General features: G+C 30.1%; 1 protein-coding gene across 1 annotated transcript in view; it reads right to left on the bottom strand.

Moving 5' to 3' along the window:
• Positions 1–16,056, bottom strand: part of LOC107442841 (platelet-activating factor acetylhydrolase-like) — a 165,164-nt gene that overhangs the window by 94,439 nt on the left and 54,669 nt on the right. The gene's annotated exons all lie outside the window — the stretch shown is intronic.

The raw sequence follows: 16,056 nt of genomic DNA on the forward strand, positions 1-16,056 counted from the left end.
GACCTTTCACATAGGCCGCAAAAAACAGCTGGATGACAGCGTATAACATGATATAGAACTATAAAATTTACGCTCTTTTATGGAATTGCAGAAAATTTATTCAAAATTTATTTAATTATTGTGATTCTTGGTTTAATAAATTCAATTTAGTAAATTTTCATCCACCACTATTTTTAAGCAATTTGTAGACACATAATATAATAATTTTTACAATTCTAAGGTTTATATAATTCACCATTATTAACAGACTTGTCATGATAAACCTTCTAAAAAAATAGTAAAATCCGTCTAATATTTGCAAATTTAGTTTGTAGTTATTTACCGTGGCCAGATGGGCAAGTCATGTAAAATTAGCGTGGCGTTCAACGTGTTAAGCAAACTAAAGCATTTCTTATGCATTTTGCTTAGCAATGAGAACTTTAAACCCACTTATCTCAAAATTTGGATTTTATTTATATATATATATATATATATATATATATATATATATATATATATATATATATATATATATATATATATATATATATATATATATATATATATAGCCAACTTCTCCGGACACGCCAAAATAATTAAAATAACGGTAAATAACTACAAAGTAAATTTTGCAAATATTTTTGCTTGCTTTTTGAAAAGTTTGGCTTGGCTTAAGAACCATAAAGTGGTGAATTATATAAGCCTACGAATTATTTAGAAATAGTATTGGATAAAAATCTACTAAATTGTATATATATATATATATATATATATATATATATATATATATATATATATATATATATATATATATATATATATATATATATATATATATATATATATATATATATATATATATATATATATATATATATATATATATACATACACTCTATAACAAAAAAATCGACGCACCAAGAAGGAGTTGTCCGATTAAAACGAAAATTGGTGAATAGGAAGACAATGTACAGAATAGTAAATGATAAAAATTTCAGAACAATTGAATAATTTATTGCGGAGTTACAGTAACAAGTTCAATAAGGTGTTGACTCGCCTCTAGCCTGGATACATGCTGCCACACGGCGTGGCAATGACCGATAAAGCTCCCGGATGGTCTCTTGCGGTATTTCCTGCCAAATTCGATCCAATTGTCGAACGAGGTCATCAACATTCCGTTCCAGATGCAATCGCCTTCCCATCATATCCCAGACATGCTCGATGGGAGAGAGATCTGGTGATCTGCCAGGCCAAGGAAGAGTTTGACAAACTTGCAGACAGTTCATAGCAACACGTGCCGTATGTGGTCTGGCATTGTTCTGCTGAAAAACCAGCCAAGGGCGCTGCAAAAGGAACGGTAGCAAAACAGGTCTTAGGATGTCGTCGACGTACCGCTGTGCAGTAAGTGTACCTCTAAAGACGACCAAAGGGGTCCGGCTGTCAAAGGAAATGGCACCCCAGATTATAATGCCTTGTTGAGGGCCTGTGTGGCGTGCAATAGTGATGGCAGGATCCCCCCTCTGCCCTGCGCGTATCTAAACACGTCTTTGATGATCGTCAGGACACAGTTGAAAGCGGGGTTTGTCGCTAAAGACTATACGTCCCCAGTCGGCATCATTCCAGCCTGATCGAGCCATGCACCACTGTAGTCTGGCTCGGCAGTGTGCAGGCGTGAGTGGCAGGTGGCGTAACGGTCGCCGCGAGCGTAGATTTCGCTTTCTCAACCGTCTGTGAATGGTCATGTTGGACACTGGTGTTTGGGTTGAACGTCTGACGGTTGATAGAGATGAAGAAGGTGCTGTGACAACTGCTCGGACAATCACTCTGTCCTCACGCTCTGTTGTAGCCCTAGGTCGACCGCTACCATCCTGACACTGAACTCTGCCATTTTCCACCCATCCTTGCCAGCATCTGCGAATCACCGCAACGCTTCGATTCAAATGACGAGCGATTCTCCGATTTTACTACCCCATTAAAAATAAATATAGAATCTTCAGCGATATGCGGATGCGTGCTTCCAGAAAAAAATAATAATAAAAATAAATAAATGAATTCTTTTTCTCAGTCGTATAGTGACATAACTACTGCAGTGATATTATTGGCAAATACTGAATTTCCCATTGTTTAAAACACAATCAAATAACAAGCTGGTCTTTCTCGTGCATGTTTAAACTAATTGACCGTAGTGGTAGTAACGTATATTAAATGAAATTTGTTACAACAGGAATCAAGCATGAATGCAAAAATATTGCTAGCATATTAAATACGAAAGCAAAATTTTCAGGAAAATTTGGCAGATATGACAGATTAACTTACTATATTAAAGTGACTGCGATATTTTAAAATCTAAATTGGTAGCCAACCTTTAACAATAAAAATATTTCAAAATGTATACAATTTAAGGGCTGCCAACTTTCTACGCTTTTTGTAAAAAGTAATTTTAGTGGTACCTAAGTTTATGTTATATTTTTTATTATTTTAAACTTATTTTTCATACCATTACATATTATTAATTTAATAGTTTATATAAGATACCACTTTGTTCCAGCAATATAGTTTTCATGCTTTAAAAAGTTAAGAAAATTACCAAAAATAATAAAAACTTTGGCTTCGATTGTATACACCACTCTATAAAATATTTAGCAAAAAGCATAGTAGTTGGCAGGCCTGCACTCTAATCCTTAAGGGACCTTTTGCTTTACTCCACTTCGTAAGTCATTTTTCATGGTAGTTTTTCAATTACCTAATACTCAGATGAATCATCACCTCCTACATCAGAAAGCTTCCAATGGGTTTCTCATAAGTAGTCTGCGCAGATTATTTAAAAAGTGAACCACTCGTGCGCAAGAGCCCAAATTCTAGTTTAAAAAGTACTTAAGAGAAATTTATGATATATATTTGATAATTGAATCTGTAGTGATTGACAAGTAAATAAAACAAACTAATTATATTCATAAATTAAACAAATTTTTAGACATATATTTGCTACCACTTTCTAATTTTTAATACACTTCATATTAAACGGTTCTTTCACTAATTAGTTTACCTACATAGTGGTCTGATCGGACTACTTACAAAAAACCGTGTGGACGCTTTCAGTTGTAGGAGGCGTTGGATGAATTCGTTGAAGTAGCTGGACACAGATAATGAATTAATTCATGTAGGTATAGGAATTGTAGATGCAAATTTTGAATAGCAAAGCTGACATAATTTTTGAAAACTTTAATTGCTGTCTTTCAAAATGTGTTCTAAATGTATTAAAATATGCATATTTACTTTGCGAAATATTTCAAAACATTTGCAGTTGTAAGAAAGATGTTTTTTTTTTCTTTGTTTTTTTAGAATTTGTGTACCATTATTCGAATTAATGTTATGAATTCTGTACTTAAAAGTTTGCGCTGAATATAAAAATTATTATGAGTACCACGCTAAGTGCAAAAAAAAGTTAAAAATTGACGTTGATTAATTATGTATGAAACAGTGACTAAAATTTAGTTCTTCAGTAGTCTCTTAAATCGGAAGAGTCTACTAAAAAATTAAAATTCTTTAATGAATCATTTTGCCACTTTTATTAAAATAACTTGGTAGAACATATCCTTAAACAAGTTTGCTGAGAAAAGGCTATCAAAAACAAAGTTTGATGTTTTTAAATTCAAATATTCTCTATTTTCCAAAAGTAAATTCTCATAACATGAAAAATTCTGTTAAATATTAAAATTTTTTCTTAAAGGAAATTTAATATATCAAGATTGAATGTAAATTTATGAAGACGATCAAGCAAAATACTTCTAAACAGAAAAAAGTATCACTCAAAATTTATAAAATAAAGGAAATTTTTTTAATTAAAAATAAAAAAAAGACATGAATGATACCTGTATCATACCTGCCAACTCTTCCGGAAGATTTTATTTTCATATTTAAAGTGGCAGTAAATATATACCATGTTTTCTTTTATAAACTTAATTTTCAAATGATTTTGATCACCACTATTCTTACAAAAATTAAGCACATATATTAATATGCGTTCCTATCATGGTTGTCAACTTAAGTTTTCTCAAATACAACGTATTTGTTTGCTTAAAATTGAAGTTTTAATTCCATTTTAATACCACTAGGAAAAATGATAATGGAAGGGATTAAAAGTTGGCAGGTATGCTGTATAGGGGGAAAAAACTAAAATACAGAACAAAAAAAATTTTTTTTTCAACATCCTTGCCCTGGACATAAATACATGACTGTTTTGTTCAGTTCAAAAATTCTAATAATAAGTCTTGGTAATCATGAACATTTATTTCTTACGAAAATAAACTAGATTTGACATAGTCTTACTACCAGTTTATTTTCTTGTCCGGAGTGTACATAAGCTTAGAATACAACTGCCATTTTTGTAACACTTTTCAAAGCATTTTTTATAAGTAGTAGAAAATAGCGAATTAAATTGAGATCGTATACTGGTTGTTATATTAAAATTAAGTCAATGCTTAAAAACAATTTCGAGGTTCACGATTCGCAATGATTACATGATCCATACCCTCCAACTTATGAGGATTTTGAAAATAATTCTTTCTAGTGGTAGCGAACCAAAGTAGAAATTTTTAAAACAAATGGACCTCTCATAAAACTTTTATCAGAACTTAAGAATCTAGCCATATGGCCTGCACTTTTATAAGTAATAGTGGACAAGTTACGCTAAAATTAATTTTTTTAAAATATTAAGACATTAATTTTGCTACCGTCTGAAAAGAAGATTTCTGAAACTACGGAAATTCCGTAGCAGTTGGAGGGTATGCATGATCTCCGCTTCAGCAGCCCAAGGCCGCATTTACCGATACGTCTGAAAAGTCGAATATATGAAAACGGTATTGACCGTATCTTATGTACTAAATATGAACAGGAAAAAAGGGAGAGGGGTCGAAGTAAGGTCCAAAATCATATTAGAGTTCATTAAAACCACACCAGAACAATTATAAATTAACCCTTTGGCATCTTGTGAGACTCTTTATGCATTTATTTAGAATAAATAAACAGTGGTGGTAAAAGCATGTTGCTATGCTTTGATAACTACCCAATAGTTAAAATGAAAATGTTGGAAGGTATTAAATTTTATTTGCTAACTAATCGACAGAAAAAACAATCATTTTTATTTAAAAGCTTACTGCCAGCTTTTAATTTGGGTGTTTCTCCTAAGACTTGTATTTAAATAAATCGGATTCCAAAGGGTTAAGCAAAATACAATAAGGACATACACTTAGCTTATAATATAGTATAATAACTAACACTTAATAATACGAACCAGCTACCTCCAAACATTGCACAGTGTTTGGCGGACGATACCGCCAACGCCTCCACACGGTTTTTTATAGGTAGTCTGATCAGACCACTATGAAGGCAAACCAGTTTACGAAAAAGCTCTTTAATATAAAATCTAGTAAAAATAAACCATTTAATATGAAATGTATTAAAAATTAGAAAGTGCTAGCAAATTTATGCCTAAAAATTTGTTTATTAGCTTGTCTTATTTACTTGTCTACCACTACAGATTCAGTTCTCAAATATATATGACAAATTCCTCTCAGTCACTTTTAAAATAGGATTTGGTTTCTTGCTCTCAAACTATTAAATTTTTAAATAGCCTGCGCAGACTACTTATAAGAAACCGTGTGGATGCTTTCTGATGTCGGAGGTGAGGATACCGCTGGGCCAATGTGGCCCATCACTAACAGTGGTGCAAGCAAGACCATTTCAGTTATAACTTTCTTTCGGGAGGAGTTTACTTATTCTCTTTTTAAACTATTTAACAATATCTACTTTATCTTGGAAAAGAAGCAGTTTTTTATGCACGTTGAAATTATAAAAGAAATCTTGATAGTAACGAATATTTTTTCAGTTTTGCTACATACGAGCTTTCAGCCATAGTCACTATGAATTTTAAAAGTTTTTTTTTTTAAATTGTAATTTAATCCTGGTGAACCTTTTAAAACGATGAGAAATTAAAACACGAGTTGGACAACTCTGTAGTAAGTTCTAGTTTTAAATTCTCTATCAGTTCATGAAATGTTTGGTAGACAGCAAAGCAGTAGCCGTTTATGCATTAATTGGAATTCTGGCGATATGTTTGATTGATTAGATAGGTCTGCAATTTCTTTCAGATTTTTTAACAAACATTTCTGAAGATGGAGCATTTTGCAGTTGGAGCAAATGCAAGCTCAAGTGATATTTAGCGTCCACCTTAAAACGATGTAAGTAGATAATTACTCCATTTGATACAAAAATTTTGATGAAAGCAATTTTTGCAGACAAAAAAATGTCCCGGATGAATGATGCAATTTAGATGCTGAGATAAAGATTTAGATGTTGAGTACGATAAATAGAACTAAATTCTTAAGTTAAAAGATCTTAAGTTGATTGAATGTATGGCAAAATCGGAAGTTAATAAATTTTTATGAAACTATATGCATTAAGCAGAATTTTATATATTCTGCTCAGAGTTTAAATTATTTTCAATATTAAATAAATAAAAAATAGAATAAATAAATAATTATAGAAACTGACTTTCAGTTAGTTACAAGAAATCACATGGCTTCGTTCTTTTGTATTATCATGTTGAATGTCATGGGGGTCACCGGTGACCGACCCTGAGTTTGTTCGTAATTCCACGGGAGTCACCGGTGACCGGCGGAGCCAAGATTATTAGAAACACATAATTCGAGTAAATTTTTAATGCTTTCTATTTTTTTATTTTATTTTTACTATCGTTACTAAAATGATTTGACGAAATTAATGCAATACATACTGAGAAAATCATTTTGGCCAGACAAGCAAGCCATGTAAAATTAGAGTGGCATTCAACATGCTAAAAAGAAATGTATCTCAATCACTAAAAGAAATAGGAAAAAAAATTGCTTCTCGAGAATCACTAGCGAAACTGAAAAAAATTGTATCTCAAGAATCACAATAAGGAAATTTTTAAAAAAATTTTGTCTCTGGAATCACTTAACGGAAAGTGAAAAGAATTATATCTCATGAATCACTTTTAGGAAATCTAAAAAAAAAAGGATATTAAAATGTTGGTAAAATTCCTAAGAATTTTGAAAGCTTTAATTTCTAATTGTGTCCCACTTTATAAAATACTTTACCTAACATTAAGTCAAGACATTTAAATTAAAAAATATATATACCGCAAACTTTTTGAAAAATTTTAATTAGTTTAAATTTTAACTTGGTTTATTGGTGTTGTCTTAAGTCCTTGACAAATAAATAATAATTGTAGCTAGCATTAAACTGGTAGTCATTATAGAAACGGGTTTTATTGTTCTTCGTTACTTATTGAATTGATGAGTTTAAACATTGGTAATTTTCACATGTCCTGCCCGACTATGTGTAACAATGAAAAAAATTTCATTTCGAGTGTCACTGAAGAAAATTGAAACAAAATGTATCTCCAAAATCACAATAAGGAAATTGAAAAAAAAAATTGTATCTCGTGAATCTCTGAAGAAAATTGGAAAAAGAAATCCAGGTATGTGAAATAGCATACCTGCCAACTTTTGATCCCTTCCATTACGATTTTTCCCAGTGGTAGTAAAATGGAATTAAAATTTCAATTGGAAGCAAAAAAATACGTTGTGTTTGAAGAAACATTAGCTGACAACCATGATAGTAACGCATATTAATATATAAGCTTAATTTTTGTAAGAATAGTGGTGATCAAAATCATTTAAAAATTAAATTTATAAAGGAAAAAATAGTATATATTTACTACCACTTTAAATATGAAAATAAAATCTCCGTTTAAATACGGGAGAGTTGGCAGGTATGAAATAGTAGGTTGCTTTACAAGGGAAATATAAAAACTGCTAAAAAACTAAAATAAATAATATTAAAGCTGCAATAATTATCTTTTAATTTTAAATTAAAAATAGTTCTCCCGCATACTATATTAATAGCACTATAGAAAATAAAGCTAATTGTGGAATTAATAAAATAATTTATTAACGAAAAATAATCTACCGGCTATTTAATAGGAAAAACTTATCACGCATCATTTTGCTCATAGCTTGTCTTAAAGAGAAAATATGCTTTTAACACTCTTTCTACGGAGAAAGTGTAATTTCATTCCTCTATTAACGCTATTCCTACATAATTCTTTTAATTTCGCGTTACAATCTAGAATAAGAAGCTGGAAAATATTTCACTATATATATATATATATATATATATATATATATATATATATATATATATATATATATATATATATATATATATATATATATATATATATATATATATATATATATATATATATATATATATATATATTTAAAAAAAAACCTTAATTTAATTTTTTTTAGAAAAGAGATCCGAGATAAGACTAAATAAATAAGTGCCATAAAATTCCATTGCTTATAACTCACTGCGATATATATTTTTTTTGGAAAACTATTTTAATTCATAAGTCATGCAGGCAGGGGGGCCAACTGCTCTACTTTCTGCAAAAAATTTGATAAATTGGTAGCAAATGAAATAGTATAATTACCAGAATATGGATAATTACGCGAATTCTTTATAAGAGTAACAATGACATAAATTTAATCAAGTTGCATTTCATATCACACTTCGGATTTTTGATATGTAGCCAGGGAAAAAGGAGTTTAATTGAAATTACAGAGATAAAAATAACTAACTTTGATAAGATTTAAAAAAAAAATAACTTTGTTGCCACTAGAATGTTTTTACCAAGTGAGGCAAGTTGGTTTCTCTGCATGAAAATTGAGACAGGTGACCAAAAAATTTGCTGACTAATAAAATTCTAAATTTTATTAAACCTGTATCATAACTGCCAACTTTTCGGATTTTCCCTAAGATTTTATTTTCATATTTAAAGTGGTAGCAATACTCAGGTTACTTCTTATTAATTTTTTGAATTTTAATGATAGTTATAAATGAGCTTGACCACCACTACATATAAATAATTATAATAAATATATAAAAGCATAATAATCCCTGCGCTAGCGAATTTCATCAAAATATAAGCATATTTTTGAGTCACATTGTTTTTCATTTAATGTTTAACAACCACTCTGAAGATCCATTCTCGGAAACAGTGAAAGTTGGCAGGTATGCTGTATATCCGATTTATTTAAATTCCGAACTAAACTGAACTGTATAAAACATCTGGACACCTGAGGCCGCTTGCTACCCTTTTCCCCATTCATCTTGAGCTTGATCTTTGTGGTGCTCCGATGAGGTTGATTCAAATTGCGAATTAAGAGGAAACCATCAAATTAAAAACCTGGTAGTAAAGTTTTGATTAAAAAAGTTTTAATTTTATTCAAATAGTTACCAAATATAACCTGATGCCTTCACCAAATGCTTTGTCATTTATAAGATGTGGTAGTTATCAATACATTATTTCTTTCTGAAATAGACTGACAGCAAAATATTTTAGTTACCACTTTTTATTTACTAGTAAAATATGCATGACGAGTCTCACTCGTCTAATGTATCCAAAGGGTTAAAAGAAATTAAAAGTAGCAACTTTTTATAACATTTTTGTCATTTTACTTTTTAAAGTGAATACCTAAATGATCTGATTATCCACAATAGTCGCATTTGGCATACCAAAGCCAATCAAAAGTTTCAGGAATAATTTTCAGCTTTCAATTTTTCATGTTACAGTTATGAATCTTTGACTCACAAATTAGTTGGCAAAATAAAAAGAAAATATATGTAAACTGCAACTACTTCGCTGCGAAATCGTGTTTGCCGGGCTTCCAAATTTCGATGTACGCTTTTTGAAATAATTTCTCCTAGAGATAAGTTTTCATAAGTAATATATAGTATGATTAATACATAATTTTGTTTGTTCCAGGAAATTTAATTTAAAGTAATTTTATTTTCTACTCTAATACATGTAAATGATTTTAGAAGTTCATATAAAACTCCACTTTATTCCAGTTTACACGTCATGAGGCTTTTAAAATGTTGGTAAAATTCCTAATAATTCTGAAAACTTTAATTGTCAGTCAATCTCTAAAATATTTTACCTAAAACAAAGTCGAAAAATTAAGAAATATATATAACTACCACTAATCTTCTATGAGAAATTTTGATAAAACAAGATTTTTTACCGTCTTCATCTATTGGAATTATGGCGTTACAGTGCACATCTAAATAAATATAGTTACCAGTATTAAGCTGGTAGCTATGATGAACTAAAAATCAAATTTACCATTATAAGAACGGTTTTTGTTGCGCTACGCAGAGTAGTCAAGTGCCGAAACCGTTCACCCCAAGATGGCGTTGTATAATCCCCTAAAGATTTTTTAAAAAAAACCCAAAATTTTTAACTTAATGTATAAGTATTAAAAAATAGTACAAAAGTTAAATAATGCATAGAAAACATTGCTTTAATATTTTATTATCAACAAATTAATATTTTTTTTACATTTCAATCATTATATTATCTTTAATTTCTACTAAAATATTCAAGATATTTTTTTCAATGCTTTTTGACTCACACATTTTTTCATAACAAATTTATTATCAACGATATAGTCTTTATAATATTTTAATTCTAATATTTTGCTTAAATTTCTGACGAAATATCCCACATATTTTCGTCAATACTTTCTGATTTTTATATGTTCTTGCTGTTAAACATTTTTAACATAGAGGAAGTAAATACAAAATTTTGACAAAGATTAGAAAGTTCATATGGAACGCGCAAAATAGCATCAGCTGTAGTTATAGAGATTTTATTTCTCAATTTGTCTTTAATAATATTTAATATGGAGAAACATCTCTCCACAGCTATATTTGAAAACAGAATACTTAATAAAGCTAAAACAAGAGTCGAGAATCGAGCTAAGTAATAACTTATTACATTCGACAAAGGGATTAAGTTCTAAAATTAAATCTTAATCTCTTTGTTTTGGTTTAAGATATTGATTTTCATATTACCATCTCACACATTCAGTTATAAAATTTGATATTAGAACGTAACCAAAATGAGACTAGTAAAATTCACAAATAACCGCAAAACAAACCCATAAAAACAAATTCCCCTAAAACGCTCACTGAAGATAAAAAAATCCCCCTAAATTTAGGGGGGAAACCCCTAATCTGGCATGTCCTTCCCGGTTGTGGGTAACATTGAATATATATGAGTATGGGTGCTCAATATAAATATACAATCCACACATATGGTAACATGAAGAGCTGAATTTATGAACCAGGTAAGAAACATTTTCAAAAATTGAAGTCAATGTAATAAGAAAAAATAGGCATACTATAGTTTACCTCTTTAATAGGCCATTTATTTCTAGTAAAAGCAAATAAAAGTATTTTTGGAATTGAAATTGATATAAGAATAGTAATTCATATAAGAAAAAAAAAACTCATTTAGCTTATAAAAAATTAATCTAGATTTTAAAACATATTTACCACGACATATTAGGAACTTATTGTCTTTTATTTTTCGTTATTTATAAAATACATTTTAGAAATGCTACAAACTTCAAAAGGAATTATGTATTTTAGTACTCTTATACGTTTTCTTAAACTGACAAATGGCTACCAATTTTATTCAAATGCACTTCAAGAAAGCTTAAGTTATTAACAAATGGAAACCTATATTAAAAGTGGTAAAAAAGTTCGCTATGGACTTTGAAAAATGGTGGTAAGCATACTTACCACGGCCTTCGAAAGGGTTAAAATAAAAATGCGGTAGAAAATGAAAAAAAAAATTTCTGCATCACTATATATGATTGAATCAAAATTTCATATGCAACGCCTCTTTGTTCCAGCTTTTGCGGGGTGAGTCTTTTTAAGATGTCAGTAAAGTTGCCAAACATTCTAAAAGCTTGTGGTTTTAAATGTCCCCCAATTTATAAAATATTTTGCAGAAGGCGTAGTAGTTGGCAAGATTTAAAAAATTTTCTGCAAAAATTGCTAACGATTTCAAAAGTAAAGCATTAAAGAAAGATAATTTCTTTTATATTTTAGAGGTGTTACCACGTGATGATTACAAAAGAATTGCATTTGATTGATATCATATTTTGATTTTCCAATACGTAGTGGAGGAAAAAATTCAATTAAATTTTAGATACGAAACTTAACCTAAATTATGTTACCACTACAAAATGTTTTGTAGTGGTAACATTTTGTAGTGGAGCAAGCTAGAATTGCAGACAACGCTTCATCCAATAAGCTCTTCATATATCGTCCCATTTAGTTTACCAAAATATAATTTTCCCTTAGGAAAATTTGCCATTGAGAAGCCTATGGTAATCTATGGCAACCTATGGCTACCATAGAAATTTGTATGGCAAGATACCATACGCCTATGGTTACCATAGAGATTTGTATGGCACAACGCCATAAGCCTATGGCTACCATAGAAATTTGTATGGTAAGATACCATAGACCAATGTTAACCATAGAGACCTGTATGGCATTTATATGGCACATCACCATTCTCCTATGGCAACCATAGAAATTTGTATGGCAGTATACCATAGGCCAATGGTAACCATAAAGATTTGTATGGCAGTATACCATAGGCCAATGGTATACATAAAGATTTGTATGGCAGTATACCATAGGGAAAAGCTGATCTAGATCCCCACCAACGAAACAACATCTCCTATGGAGTCCTCAAAAACATCTTCTAAAAGAAATAAATATCCATTTTTTCACCCCGAAGTTAATTAAATTCAACATGTAAACCCACAAGACATTCCTGGTGAGTCTTTTCCGGCCTCCGGGTGGCCAATTTTTCCATTTTTGAGTGTTTGAAATCCGATGTTCCATTGATTTAGGCTTAGAGTATCAAACCGCCATATTAACGTGTCATCCACTACAAGTGGAATCTTTCGCTAACTTTGGCTACTTATTTTAATATTTTTTCGAACTCATTCTTGGTCAAAAACATTTTATTGCAAACACCTATGCGATTATCTATCTGAATTTATTAAATTTTTAATTTCCGGCTGTCTGGTACTTTTATCAGTGTTTATATTCTCATTAGTTTTTTATTTTAATTCCACTTAGGTTCTTGTAATGCTTTTTTACATTATCTTACATATGTTAGGGCTTTATATTTTTATTTTGTGTTGAATTTTTGCTTGCCATTAAATTGTTTTTTTATCATGTCTCTGTTTTTTACTATCTTACAACTAATATTTCTTAAGTATCCACATATATTTGTACAATGTTCTGTTACATATTTATACATAGATTAGGGTCATCACTTAACTAGATTTGCTGGATTACTGGTTGACAATTGTTTTGCTTCAATATCATCAACTGGACAGTCCCTGGCCATATCATCTGCTGCTGTTACCAAAAATGCTTTTAACAACTTAATCTTTCCTTAAGTTTACAACTTTTTCGTCATAGCGATTCCCTATACCCAATTAATTTTTATTTACTATCCCTGACCAAGTGTCAATTTGTCAATAACAATTATTAATTTTACCAATTTTAATCATGTCTTAAACATGTTTTGTATTTACCAATGTTTCTATATTACGTTCTCTTTTCTAACTGTGCTTAACACAACTCAACATAAATTTTCTGAGTTTTATATCCCTCACTAGTAGGGGATCAACTAATTTAGCCTTTTTCTATTCTTAGCTTTTCCTAGTCTAATACCATCTTTTTTATAGATAAAATTTTTTTCACATGCCACCACTGGTTGCACCGTTACATATTCAGCTTTTGTCCCGTTTGGTCTATTTTAAACTAATTTCGCTTCGACCACCGGCCCCACTCTTTATCTTTTGAGTTTTAATAGTATTTTATTGTTTTAGTAGTCTGTTTAATTTTTAGCTTAGTATTACATATCAAAATTTAAAAAATTTTCATACTCGCTCCGACCATCGGACCATTATTTTGCTTCGCTTTCTTTTAGGTTTCTCTAATATCTGACGCTTATCTAACTAATTATGATACCAATCAATCAAATTAACGTTTTTTATACTCACTCCGACCTCCGGACCCACTTTCTATTTTCTTGTTTTTTACAGCTTTAACAAATATTGGTTGCCTGTACTCAATATATTTTGTTCCTAATCAACATAACCAATATTTTCCCCACTCGCTCCGACCACCGGACCCATTTTCTAGCGGTTGGTACTAACCGTTTGAAATTTATTTGAATCAGAACAGCATACGTAATTATTACGTAGATAAAATTATATTCATATATAGAATTATAGACCGGAAAAAATTAACAAGAGGTAAGTAAGATTTTTATAAGCTACTGAAATATGGTAAATTTAGTTTGCAAGTAAGTATTACAAAAACATTCGAGCATCTTTTTTATTATTTTGAACTTAAACATGATTGGTTTCATTTGAAATTTTTTTAACAACTGCGAATAATTCAAATCAGCTAATATATTTTTCTCACTTTTGACAATAGAATACAAAAATACTAAATTGTTTATAATCATTCGTCGCAGGAGCCCAAGTTTGGAAGGGGTTAAATTATGTTAGCTCATTGCTCCAACAATAAATGAAAAGACGGCCTGTCTAATTCAGGAGCTCTACCTCCACACGGTTTCTTATAGGTAGTCTGCGCAGATTGTTTTAAAAGTGAACCTGTTGTGCGCATGAACCCAAATTTTATTGTAAAAAGTGACTGAGAGAAATTTATCATATATATTTGAGAATTGAATCTGAAGTGGTTGGCAAGCAAATAGAACTAACTAATCATATTCATAAATTAAAAAAAAAATTTAGACACATATTTGCTACCACTTTCGTATTTTTACTATATTTTCTATTTAAGGGCTCATTCGTATACTGGTTTACCTACATAGTGGTCTGATCGGACTACCTATAAAAACCGTGTGGAGGCTTTCAGTTATAGGAGGCGTTGCCATTTCTCAGATTTTTTCCAGATAGTGCCCTCCCTGTTTTTAAAAATAGGGCTGCTAACTTTCTACGCTTTTTGTAAAAATGTACTCTAGTGGTAGCTAAGTTTTTGTTTCAATGTATTATTTTTTTAAATTCATTTAAACTAGAATTCCGTATCACACCATATAAATGATTTAAAAGTTCATATGCAATGGAACTCTGTTCCAACGCACTTGCAGTAAAGCTTTTAAAATGCTAGACAAATTATCAAAAATACTGGTTTTTAAATGTTCTACCACTCTTAAATTATAGTGAAAAAAGATATAAGTGGCTGGTTGTCGCTACCACTGATGTTTAAGAAAAGTAACAATTCCTTGATCACACAGCCGAATTAGAAGCTAAGCACACTGGTTGCGCATGCTCTGTTTTACCACAATAAAAAAATAGTAAAACGCTTGTGATTCCAGTTTTTATCTTCCATTTATTAAAAGATCTACTTGTCTACTAAATTACTACTACTAATCATTAGTTACTACTAATCTTACTACTACTCTTGATTATCTACTTATTTACTACTAATCTTGAACAATCTCGAGGGTAAATGTTTTAACTTTTGCCTTCAAAAGCATATTTGTATTAAAGCTAGGGCCGTAAGGGTAGGCAAACTGGGTAACCTCCCAAGGCCGCTAAAATTTTGGTCTGCCAAAAATAGTTTTCTTACATTTTTTTTTTAAATATTTGTTAAATCTCGGATTTATTTTTACTATTCCTTGAATTCGTAATTCATAATATAATTTTCATATTTAATTCTGAATTTCATTTCAGTTAAAGTTTCTTTATATCAGGAGAGTAATTTTTAAAATAACAACATGAAACTTTGTCTACTTTCAACTTTTATGGTCATAGACATTAATTGTTTTAAAATTTCTACTGTTACCGATTTGTCAGTGTGAGAGAAGGGTAATAACTAATAATTGCTGCCGAAAATAAAAATCAGGGTTTTAATGATTTGAAAATATTTAATTAATGAAATTGATTTGAATCGCATGATTTTTTAAATCACAGATTTAATTAAAATATATATATATAATTTATACAATATATTATACTTAATTCTGTGATAGTAAACCATGGACATTAAATTTCATTGATAATTAATGTTTTAATCATAGAATTCAGAAAAAAGTTAGTAAAATTAAGAAACAAAATC

This window comes from Parasteatoda tepidariorum, chromosome 4 (genome assembly GCF_982258835.1).
Source record: "Parasteatoda tepidariorum strain Cologne lab strain chromosome 4, Ptep-v5.0, whole genome shotgun sequence".
Lineage (NCBI taxonomy): Eukaryota > Metazoa > Arthropoda > Arachnida > Araneae > Theridiidae > Parasteatoda > Parasteatoda tepidariorum.